The sequence below is a fragment of the Manis pentadactyla genome, chromosome 10 (genome assembly GCF_030020395.1).
Source record: "Manis pentadactyla isolate mManPen7 chromosome 10, mManPen7.hap1, whole genome shotgun sequence".
Lineage (NCBI taxonomy): Eukaryota > Metazoa > Chordata > Mammalia > Pholidota > Manidae > Manis > Manis pentadactyla.
The window spans coordinates 106180049-106189699 of NC_080028.1; positions in this window are offsets into that span (position 1 = coordinate 106180049).

A 9651-nucleotide genomic window follows, 5' to 3' on the forward strand; every position below is an offset into this window, starting at 1 on the left:
ATTTATCCCTTGGTTTTGTGTTGCATTTTCCCTTTTTGAGTGCTTAGTCATCTGTGGTTGTGTGCTGGACATCATGGATATGGTGCTGTTGAGTCTCAAGACACTTCCCAGCCTCTGGCAGACAGCTGAGTTATCGTGGGTTGGCTGCGTCCTTTCAGGGCTTGTTTCTAGGCTTGGTCAGAGCTGATCTGGATTGTCTTAGGGCTGGACTCCACTGCCAGGCTGACCCTCTGGGGCCTCTGGTAAATGCCCTGGGTGCTCTCCAGAAACTCCTCATGGCCCATGGGAGCTTTAGGGTTGTTTGCTGGCCACGCCCCTGTGCCCATGGAGCTGCATACACCCTGTGTGCCCTTTGCTGTTCAAGGGCCGGCCTCCAGAGTGTGGGGCTTGTCTGCCCCCAGAGTCCAGCCCTCTGTCCTCAACTCATGGCAAGACTGCCATACTGTGGGAGATGCACCCGCACGTCATCCTGCAGTGTCGGCGGGATGTTCATGGGCCTACCTTACCTGTCTTCTTCCTCAGGGACCACTGCAGCCACTTGTCCAGTGTCTGTGAACAGTTCATGTGTATATTTTATCCATTCTTCTGAGTTTCTACAAGGTGAAGGTAGGTCCTGTCCCTGTTTCCCAGAACAAGTCCCTGAAGAGCACTGCACATGCACAGGGTGGGCTGCATCAGAGACTCCGGGGCTTCAGGGGGCTCCCGCGATCCCTGGAGTTGAGTGGGAAGCGTGGCCTTCCTTGTGTGCAGACCCCTGGCAGAGGTCCTGGTCTCATGTCCTCAGCAGTGCTGGTGCACCATGGCACACCAGAGGACCCAGGACGGCCTTTGGGGTGGATGCTCTGCCCTCACATGTTACTCCATTAACTCATGGGTCCTGGGCTTCTGTGTGTGGCCTCCGTGTTGTGGGCCAGAAACAGAGGTGCTCCCGCCAGGGCGCTGATCCCACAAGGCCCTCCCAAGTACTCCGGGTGACTGACTTGGGTGAGGTGAAGAGTGGTTTTGGTTTTCCAGGCTTTTTTGAGTGGTTATTTTCATTTTTTTCTATGGAAATTCCTAAACATCTATGAAAGCATAGAAAACAGTATTGGAAGTCCCCTGTGCCCCCCTGAGCCTCCTCCCACCCTCCATTATTCTGAAGCAGATTGCAGGTGTCTTGTCACTTTGAGTGTTTGGACAGTAGTGTTGACCTCTGAGAGCCCCCGTGACACAACAGAGGGTTTGGATAGGTGGAGACAGCGGCAGGGCTGCGCAGGTGACCACCCAGTGCAGGAGCCCATGGAGGACTTGGGGTCCTGGTCACGGCTGCCTGAACAGGCCCATGCTTACGAAAGCCTGGTGCCCTTGTTTGTGTAAGGGCCATGCCGATCGCCCCGGGTGCTGCCCACACCCTCTTCTCACAGATAGAGCACAAACACTTTATAGGGAGTTTGCCAAAATAAGACCAGCTCAGGCATTGGGCACCTCAGACTGCCACAGCGACACCACATACTGGCGGCCCCAGCGCATCCTCAGTCTGGAGGCCAGGAGCCTGCGGTCAGTTCCTGGTGAGGACTCTCATCCCAGCTGGCACACAGATGGCCGCCTTCTGGACATGTCCATGGTGCATATGCCAGGGGCAGGGACAGGGAGAGTGCACTGGGGTCCCTTCTCATGCAGACACCAGTCCTGTTGGATCAGGGCCCGCCCTGATGGCCTCATTTTGCCTTAATTATGGTGCTAAAGACCCATCCCCAAATACAGTCATGGGGGCTAGGGTGTCCGCGTAGGAACTGGGGACACAAATCCATCTGTAACAGCTCGTGGAGCACCTTGCTCGCTTCACTTGATACACGTGAGATATTCACACGAGCCACATGCGTGTGTGACCTGTACGCTGCACGGAGCACAGGCAGTTCTCTGTGGACGAGGCTGCGGCATGCCTGCTGGGGTTTCCTGGGACGACCTCATGCTGTGACCCGCCCCCAGCCCATGGAAGCGCCTGCCCCATGCTCGTCTGCAACAGGGAATCAGTGAGCAGCTGGAGGGGGGCCAGAGTCTGCCTGGCTCAGACGTACCTGCAACACCCCCAAACTGAGTTGTTCTCAGTGGTGTTTTCAGCCCCGAGAAGGGACAGACTCTCAGCAGGCAGAGGGGAGTTTTCCCCTTGGCCTCTTGGCCCAGCTCCCGACGGGGAGCTCTGCTGGGCTCCAGAGTGCAGACCTGGGCAGGCGTGTGGTGCTGCTCTGAGTGGGGGCGGCAGGTGGGGAGTGGGACCGAGAAAGAGACCCCCCCACGTGGGAGCTGCTTGTCAGCCATGTCCCACTGGAACAGAAGGCAGGGGCCTGGGTTAGCCCCCTTGCGCCCTGCTGGAGCCCAGGCCCAGCCCATGTGCCACCCCAGTGGGCAGTCCATGGCGGATGCAGGTCGCTCACTTGGCTGGGGTTTGGTTGATGGGGAGCTTGCTGCAGGGGTTTGAGAGCTCCACCCCCTCCCCCATCCTGCCTCTTCATCCCGCCCCTTCGTCCATCCCAGGCCTCTCTCTCCAGCAGTTGAACAGACAGCAGGTGGTGTCACGAGGTGTTTTCCCTTTGGCGGTCAGTGCGGAGCCCACCAGGCAATCGACGAACAGCCTGCTGTCCCTGAATGATGCTGGTTTGTGAGAGTAGCTCAGTACCCCTTCTATGCTGTTAAGGAAACCACATGCCATGTGGGTGCCCTTGGATTACCAAGGTCAAAGGGCCGGGCCCTCTGCTGCTGCTTCCTGCCTCCTGCCCAGATCTGCCCCCACAAGATGCACTCTGGCTGCATGGTGGGGGCTGCAGCTCTGGCTCCCCGTTCTGGCCTGGGGAGCACCTACTCTCCCTCCAGTGCCAACTCAGGGATCTGCTTGCCCCAGCCCCCATATGTAAGCACCTCAGGTGCATGGTCTCCCACACCGTGTACAGTGATGCTGCACCGCATGGCCCCCGATGCCCAGCACTAACCCAGGTCTGCTGGGCCTTCCTTTCCTGGCACCGTTACCCCCATAGGCAGAGGCCCCAGGCTTACACCAGCCCGGGATGCTGAGGGCTGTGGCTGTCTCACCTCCCTGCCTGCTGGACAGCAGGCCTGGGCATGGGAGCCCCTCCAGGTCCTGGCTCTCTGTCCCCACAGCCCCCTGCCAGGCACAGCTCCATGTGTGTGGGGTGCTCAGAGGGGGCGACCTGGCCCTAAACCTGGTGTCACATGCCCCCCCCTCAACGCTGTCACTGGGGAGGCTTGGCTTGGAGTCTGTCGGCCACCAGGAGTGGTGCTGGAGCAGGAATCCCTGGGCATCAAGCGTGTCACTGGTGCTCACCCCCCGAAGGGCTCCCTAGGATGAGGTGGGGTGAGGCGGAGAGATTCTCACGGCCCTGATTCTCTTTAGGCCAGAAGGCATCGCTGAGCTGGAGAAGCATGGAACCTGTCCTGGGGTGGGGGGGACAGTGAGGGCTGCAGCGAAGGTCAGCTTAGTGTTGCCAGGCCTGGGCTCTTACTGGTGTTTACTAAGCCCCTCAAACCAGAAACCTCCCCCGCTCCCAGCCACACAGCCAGCTGGCCCCTCGTCCTGAAGACCCCAACCGGCTGGGCCTCCACTTCACCAGCCAAGCATGGGCTCCAGGTGTGCCCGCACACTGCCGGGTGACTCGGGGAAGGGCAAAGCGGTGGGGCAGGGGGCACCCTCTTTGGTATTGGCAGCCAGCCCTTTCGCCAGCATCTGCCAGTCAGGCAGCTGGGCTGACCCCCAGCTCCGCCGTCGGCTGCCCACTCCGAACCTGCCATCTGACTGGGGTGAGCTGGCGGAGTCCAGCTTGGGTCTGGGCAAGGCTGGCCTAGCACTTGCTTCACTCTGCTGGTTCCTGGCCCCCAGCACCCCCCACTGCCGTGGGGCTAATTGACAGGAGCTCATTACAGACCCTCTCTAATTGGACCAGCTCTTGGTGGCCAGGAGGCTAATGGCACAACCAGGGCTGGGACATGACCACGTGTCCTCTGCCGCAGTGTCTGCTGGCCGTCAGGGCCCTGTGCTGAAGGCTGGAGAGAAGGGATTGTCCGACCTATGGGAAGACAAGGCCTCGAGCTGGCCACATGCTCTCCCCTGTGGCAGACCAGCTCGTGTACACCAGTGTACTGGTCCTGGCTAGAGTCTAGAGTCCCCAGGAAGGAGGCGGCCCCACACGTGGCTCCTGTCCTCGGGAGCCTGGGAGCGTGTGCCGAGGGTGGCAGCCCACAGTGGTGCTGGTGGAGAGCGCAGGGCCATCTCAGCATGGCATTTGCAGGGGGTCACAGGTGACACACAGAAGTCCCCACGGGCATCTGGGCCTGGAAGATCTGTTCGGACTCCTAACAACACCACAGACAGGGCACCTTGAGGACAACAGAACAGGGCAGGGCCTCTATGCAATAAGCAACCGGAGCTCACACAGCTCCAGGTCATTTCAGAGCCGGAGCCAAGAGCTGGCCCTGTCCTCAGACCCCGTCCTTTGAGAGGCCTGGTTTCCCAAGATAGGGACCACGGCTTTGCCAGCCCTTGAGTTTCTGCCTATGCACCAGGCATGAGGGTGCCATGCAGGTGAGCTTGGGGATCAAAGAATGGGGGCCTCATACCCAGGGTCCTGCTTCAGTTCAGGTGACTTAACTGAGCACCACAGGACAGGTGGGTGGGCCCCAGCTCCAGGGTCTATCGGGGGCATCAGAGCCAGGGCACCTGCCCTAGGAGATGGTCGGCCAAAGGGGCTTCCTTTCAGGGCCCCACTGGGGATCCTGGCTGATATTTTCCTGAGAAAGTGGTGCAGCTGCTCCCCAGCCTCCTGCTCCTTGCCTCCTGCCTTGGACTCAGACAGGGGCCGCTTCCCCTGTTGGTCCTGTCTCGCTGCCTGCCTCTCCCGTGGTTCCTGAGGGCCTGTGGGCACCACACACTGGCACCGGCTGTCTGTGTGTCCCAGACCTGGCCTGGGGACACGACCTGCTCCCCCAACCCCGCCTAGAGAGGGCGCCCAGCTTTCACGCTTCAACCACGGTGGTCACGGCACTCCCGCCCCACCGCACAGCAGCTGCCACCCGCTGCTGCCCACCCCTGCCTGCCTCACCGTGCTGTTGCAGGAAGGCAGAGGCATTTGCACACGTGGATAAAGGACCTGGGGCCAGGGCCATGCAGGTATCCACAACTGGAGCCCCGTCCTCCCTCGAGCCACGGCCTGGCCACAGTATCCCAACCACAGCCCCTTGGGACCCGTCGCCTGTGCAGTGGATGTGGTCGGTTCTCTCAGGCCCCGCGCCCGCCTGTCACCACAGCCTTGGGTGCGTGGGCTCTCAGAGCCCCTCCACACAGCATCTCAGCCCTTCACCCAGCTGCCACCTTGTCCTGCTTGCCTCCTCCAGCAGGGCCACGCTCTTCCAGACTGGAAGCCTCTGGAGGGTGGAGCCTGTCCTCACGGCTTTTCCACTCTGTTCTCTGTAGAGCAAGGTCCAGGGCCCAGGCAGCCATGGGAGTATGGAAAGCTGTAGGATCTCAGCCAGGATCCCAAGTGGCCCCTGGGGGAAGCCCCAGCCATCTCCTGGGGAACAGGACCCCTGTTGCCTCACATCCGAGGTGCATGCTTGGTCCCTGGCATAGGTACTCCCTGGCCTCACCCAGAGGCTCAGAGGACCCTGAGCCCACTTGTTCCCCTGGCCCAGGGCCACCCCTTCCCCTGTATTGGGGTGCCTGTCTCGGGCGCCTTCCCCAGCCTGTGAGGCTCACCCGCTGCTGGGCTAGAACACAGGTGCTGAGGCCCATGGGTCACTGGCAGCCACTGTCCAGCTCACGGGGCCACCTCTCCCCAGGGCCGTGGGCCGGGGCCTGTGCTTCTGCGCAGCAGCTGGAGGGCCGATGTGAGCCAGCAGCTGCTGGAGCTGGGTCTCCGGGGCAGCCAGTCCTGATTAACTGCGCAAACTTAATTAGTTCACGTCAAAGTTTGGAAGGCGCTCTTCCAGGAGCTTGCGCCCCACCAATCGCTGTTGCAGGATTGAAACCATATTCCCCAAGGAGCAAAGGGACTGTGACGGAGGGCAGGGCCTGGCTCTGGTCTCTGTGCTGGAGGGGCAGCCGTGACATGAGGGGCAGGGGGCTTTGAGAGCATATGTCCAGGACTCCCGCTGCCACATGGAGCTGGGGCCTGGGAGGGCCACCTAGTGGGAAAAGCCACATGCTGGGAGCCTGGCGGTGGTCTGGGCCTGCTGGCCCTACAGAAGGACGCTCTGCCCCTCCCACGACCCCAGAGCCGTGGCTGGTGCGGATGCTTCCCCACCAGCAAGCTGGGCCAGAAAGCAAGGGTCCCAGCTCCCAGGGCTGCCCCCAGGCCAGCACTGCCCTGGGGCCGCTCTTCCCTGGCCCTGGCAGCACAGACAGAGGGCTCTGCCCCAGGCCGTGTGCATGGCTGGACCATGCTGGGCATTAGCCCACCCAGCAGCCTGGGCCGCTTGTTCCACAGCCCCTTCCAGCTCCCATCCCGTGCTGGTTTGAATTGGTCTGAGGCCATCCCCAGGGATTCGTCTCAGGCTGGTGGCGTTTTCTGTCCCTGAAGCCCCAGCTCAGTTTCCCCAGAGCCTGCTGTGGCCTCTGGGTGAACTCAGTCTTCCTCTCAGCAGGCCTGGACACAGCCCCCACTGCACCCCCATTCCCCGTGAGACCAGCCACCATGGCCCAGGGAGCAGGGTGCAGGCCAGCACCCCTCGGTGTCCTGCCTCCACCCCACACGTGATGCTCAGCCATGCCCATGGGGCCCAGGTTGTGGGAGAGGAGTGGCCTGCTTGCCCTGGTGCAGGGAACAGCCATGAAGGCACCTGGTTGGGTTTCTGGTGGCTTCTCCACAGCGCCTCTGGTGGCCACAGGTGCCTCCTGCCTCCACCCTGGCTCCAGTAAAGCGGGTATGAAGGCAGGTTGCAGAGCACAGCGCCCACCACCAGCAGGCCTAACAGCTGTGGATGGCATGTGACCAGCAGGGCACGGCTGTGCGCCAATAAAACTTTATTTACAGAGCAGACAGCAGCTTTGGCCTGTGAGCTAGTTTTGCTGCCCCCACTCTAGGAGATGGGAGTCTTTACCCAGAGTGGCCACAGCAGCCCCCACAAGCCCTCGTTAACAAGTCATCCAGTGTATGTCTTTGCGGTATAACTCACTCACCGGGAAATCCTCCCTTAAACCTATGGCACAGTGGCTGTTCTCAGCACATTCACAGTGCCGGGCATCTGGCATGTCTGCCTAATCCCAGGACACTTTCCTCGCCCCCGATGGGAACCCGGAGCCCCGTAGCAGCACCTGCCGGCTCCCTGCCCCCAGTTCCCTGCCCCTGACGTTCTGGGGGGATTTGCAGCTCACAGCGTGCGCCTTTGCGTGGCTCTTGTTGCCAGAGGTTCTTCCGCATTGCGCGTGTTCACACAGGTCTCTGCTGGAGCAACATTCCTTCGAGCACGCGACCACATTTTGTCTGTTCGCCCACTGACGGACATTGGGCCATTGTGAACAGAGCTGCGGGAACCGTCCATGTGCGCGTCTGTGTGTGACTGCTGTCCGTCTCTTGGCTAGCTCCTGGGAGGGAAGGAATCACAGCGACCCAGTTGTGGCTCCCGGGGCTGGCCCGGCCCTCCGAGCTCTACTCCCACCCAGTGGCCTCCCTTCCTCCAAGACAGCAGCCAGGTGCTGGAGGCAGTGAGTTCTCACTGGAGTCGCTCGGTGCAGGCTGGGAGATTTGGTCAGGGGTGTGACAGGGCACCCAGCAGGCCCCCCGAGAACGTGGGAATCCTCCTTATGATGGCGGTTTGTTCCCATAGACATTTGTGAGCACCTGCTCCAGGCCAGCCCCCAAGGCCACAGCAATGGATGGGCACAGTCCCTGCCTCGGGGCGGGTGGGGGACAGCACACGAGGCCCATGGGAGACTGGCTCACAGTGTCTGAGCTGGTTCTGGGCACCAGGGGTATGGGCGGGACAGGGTGACATGGGAAGTGGGAGGGTTGAGGGGACACAGGCAGAGGAGGCCACTGAGATGATGGGCAGAGGGTGGTGAGTGCATCAGGGTATGGACCAGGCAGACCCCGCTGAGCGAGGAGGCCATCGAGCAGGGCACTGGGCCCAAGGGTCACGGGACAGGGCTGATGCTGGGGTGAGATAAACAGGTGTCCACTTGACAGTCATGTGGGTGGGGTGCTGTGGGGTCAACCACGCCCATGGGGTTGGGGCACCCCTTCCCTTGTGAAATACTGCTGTGGTGCATGGAGGGGGGTGCTCACGGAGTGCCTCCTCTGAGCTGGGCCCATGCTTGGGCAGTGGCCACATGGTGGAGAACAGGACAGGCAGCCCCACCCCCATGAACGTGCCACCGCAGAGAGCACAGGAGGGCCAGAGGGAACCTGGAGGATGGGACACGTGGTTTGCGAGAGCTGGTCTTCCCAACACACACCTTTTAGGCTAAACCAGGGCCCAGCCAGGCAAGTAGGGGAGAGTGGCGGGAGCAAGCGGTCAGGCCCAGTAGGGAGGCAGCTCGTCCTGGTGGTCCAGCTGAGGCAGGGACATGTGGGCTGAGCCCAGTGGCAGGCAGGGGCCCGGGCCTGGGAAGGTATGGCTGGTAAATGGGACACACAGGGCACTGGAGACCCCGTCCCTCAGGCCTCCTGGTTCTGAGGAATCACACCAGTTGACGATTTTGGTTGTTAACAAGTGTTTCTTCTGCCTCACAAACTGCCCTTCCTGGCCTATGTCAGGGATTTTCAATTCTGTAAGACTACCAGCAAAGGATGTTCAGCAGTGAGATGTGTGGGTAATGACACTTTCTGAGCTTGCCAATTAGAGGCAGGGGCCAGCCTTAGGTCCTCAGGTCCTGGGGGCTCCAGCCAAGGACAGGCACCCTGGGGTCCAAGACAGCACTGCTCAGGGCACTGCTGAGGGGTGAGGTGAGCTGTGGCCCCACAGCCCCTTCCGTCTTCTCTCGGTGTTGTCCACTACTCCAGAGATCAGAAAAACGGGTCCTCTGCCATTGTCTGGGCCTCCCAGAGACCCTCTTCCTGGGGTCCTTACTCCAGTCCCCCAGTTGGCCTCCCCAGTGCCTGCATGGGCTCAGCCAAATGTAATCAAGGCAGGGCTGCAGAGGGCAGGGCCTCGGGGGCTGCAGGGGCAGGGCCTGGGACCCTGCAGCCCCACTGCCCTCTGCACAGCTGTGCCCTCGGTATGGCATAGTGAAGGGGGTGGAAACATGGGGCAGGCTGGGGCATGGGACCCACTCCAAGCCTGAGTCTCATCTGTAAACTGGTGACAGGCCACACCTGTCCAGGCCTTGGCAAGTGGCAGTGAGGGAGGAAGGGAGCACACAGATGCCTGTGCAGGATGAAGCTCTGTGTGGACAGCTGAGCTGCAGGCCTCCCATGTGCTGGGACTGAGCACATGCCTCACTGTCCTCCTGGAAGGGCCTGCCCTGGATGGAGGGTGGGGCTCATGTCCCCAGGCCTGTTGGTGCCATCACTGGTCCTGCCTGGCCAGCCTGCTTCCCCATTCCAGGGTTGGCACTGGGTCTGGCCGGGTGGCTGGCTGGCCTCGGCTGCTCCCATGGGCCCCTGCCTGGTTTTTACCAGGCCCTGGGTGCCCCTTCCTCCCTTCCTCATCTGCAGCCAGTCAGCC